Genomic DNA, 2,652 nt, shown 5'->3' with positions numbered 1-2,652 from the left:
AGTAAAGTAAAGTAAAGTAAAGTAAAGTAAAGTAAAGTAAAGTAAAGTAAAGTAAAGTAAAGTAAAGTAAAGTAAAGTAAAGTAAAGTAAAGCAAAGCAAAGCAAAGTAAAGTAAAGTGGTTTAGCGTATATTTCCTGATCGCCTGTTTTGTGTAATTAATCTAAAAATAAACTAATAGTCGTATTCAAAAAATAAAAACACCAAAAGATTCATCTCTGAATTATCTGGATGCGTTTTTTTTTGTTTAAACCATTTTTTTTTAAATTACGGAATTTGTTTTTTAACGTACAGAGGAATTTAATTGTTTTTCCGTCTTTCAATCTGATAATTATTTTGTTTGTAAAAAATCAGAACTATCAAAAGTGATGTGATTTTTAAAAAAATTGTTTAAACAAAAAAAAAAAGCAGCATCGAAATTTTTCGTAAACGGTTCTAGGGGCGTTTTCATTCTTTTGATATGACGATTATTTTTTTTTAATTTACTTACTTGTCCTTTCTTTGAATCCGCTTCTCTACTTTTTTTTGCAAATTCAACTATTCTGTAAAAAGTGATATATTTTGTTTCTAAATTTAGTTAATTGGTTTATACTTGAACTTATTTCTTAGAGATTCATTTTTGGGTTTTATGTTCATTTTCTTGATTTAAAAATTAAGTATTTCATTTTTTAATGTTAATCTTCTCAATTAAAAAATCATTTTTTGGGTTGAACTCTTAATCTATTTTGTTGAAAATGTAATTTTTTTGTTGAAAATTTCTTTTTTTATTATTTAGACATAAATTCTTTACCTTACAATGTAACTATTTAATTGTTCTTTGAATTTGGATATTTTTATTGGAAATTGACATTTTCTAACAGAAGATTCACAAAATTAGTTCCAAATTCTTCATTTGTGATGAAAATTAATCGTTTTCAATTAAAATTCATCCTTTTTGAATAAAATTGTAACATTTCGTTCTAAACGATTCTAGTTTAGTTAAGTATTTAAAAATTTGGTAGAAAATTAAATTATTTGGTTGGAAAGAACATCTTGTTAAAAATTCATGTTTTAGTTTGAATTGAATTATTTGGTGAACAATTAAACTATTTTATGAATATTTAAATTTTAGGTACAAAAAATTGTCGGGTTCAAAGTTAGATATTTTTGAAGATAATTTGCCTTTCTAACTTATAAATTCAACAATTTCCTTGAAAATTAATGTACTTTGATAAAAATTCGTGTCTTTTGGTTCAGCATAGATCTTCTTACTGGAAAATTAAATTTTTTTTTTAATCCACTATTTCATTCAACAACCACAAAATAATCTTCCAGTTTAAAAAATCGTCTTTCGGGATGATCTGTTTTGCTGTAAATGGAACTTTTTTCTGGAAAAATGTTTTTTTCTTGGCTTAACAATAAACTTTTTAACAAAAAATGTTACTTTTTTATTTTTGGTTAACATTTTTTTTAAATTAATATATTGTTTCTTAATTCTCCAGTTTAACATTAATCTTGTTGTGTAAAAATTTATACTTTTTGGTTAAAAATACAAATGTTTGGCTCTAAATTGATCTGGTTTAGGTGAGGATTGAAATATTTGATAAAAAATTAATTTATGCCGTTAACCATAACATTTTTTGTTTAAAATTTATCTTTTTTGGGCCTAAATATCACTACTTGTTAAAAAATTAAACTGCTTTTATAAAAATTTAACTATTTTTCTTATAAAAACGTATTTTCGAGATACAAATGCAACCATTTTGTAAGTAGTGTGTCCCTTTGTTTTTAAAATTCAATCGCTTTCTTAAAAATATATAATGTATTTAATTGAAAATTATTTTTTTTAGTAGAATAATAATCTTGCTAGAAAAATTGATCTTTTTTTTCAAAATTTAACAAATTAATTAAAAATTCAACTGTTTTAGTTGAAAATTCAAATACCTGGCTAAAAGCTGAATTATTTTTTTTTTTTTAATTTTTATTTTTCAAGATAATCTCACTTAATTGAAAAATACAAATACTATTTTTGCAAAATAAATCATTGGGATTAAAAATTCATCCCTTTTGATTAAACATGAAACTATTAATTATAAAGTTAATTTGGCTTGATTAAAGATTCAATAATTTTGTAAATAATTAAATTATTTGTTTGTAAACGAATTTTTTAGTTAAAAATTCATATTTTTGGTTTAAATTCAATCATGTGGTTGACATTTAAACAATTTTACAAAAATTCAGCTTTTTGATAAAATATTAATTTTTTGTTAGAAACTCATATTTTGGGGTAAAAAGAAATTTTTTAACTAAAAATATTACATTTTATGATTGGTTACAATTTTTGGAGAATTCCTCTGTTTTTAACAAAATTCGTTTTTTCAACATTGATCTTATTGTGTAAAAGTTGTTTTTTTTTGTGAAAAATGAAGCAGTGTGGGTTTAAATTAATCTCGTTTAGTTGAAGATTCAATCGCTTTGTTAAAAATAATTATTCTATTTATTTAAAAATTCGTGTTGTTCGGTAGGATATTAATCTTTTTACAAGAAAATTTTACTTTTTGGTGAAAAATTTAAATCCTTCATTAAAAATTGAACTATTTTTTTTCGTTTTTCATATTTTTTAAGAAAGGTTCAGTAGATTGAAAAAAAAATAAAAATACCGTGTTTAGAAAATT

The sequence above is a fragment of the Belonocnema kinseyi genome, chromosome 5 (assembly GCF_010883055.1).
Source record: "Belonocnema kinseyi isolate 2016_QV_RU_SX_M_011 chromosome 5, B_treatae_v1, whole genome shotgun sequence".
Taxonomy (NCBI): domain Eukaryota; kingdom Metazoa; phylum Arthropoda; class Insecta; order Hymenoptera; family Cynipidae; genus Belonocnema; species Belonocnema kinseyi.
Note: the sequence above shows the minus strand (reverse complement) of the source record.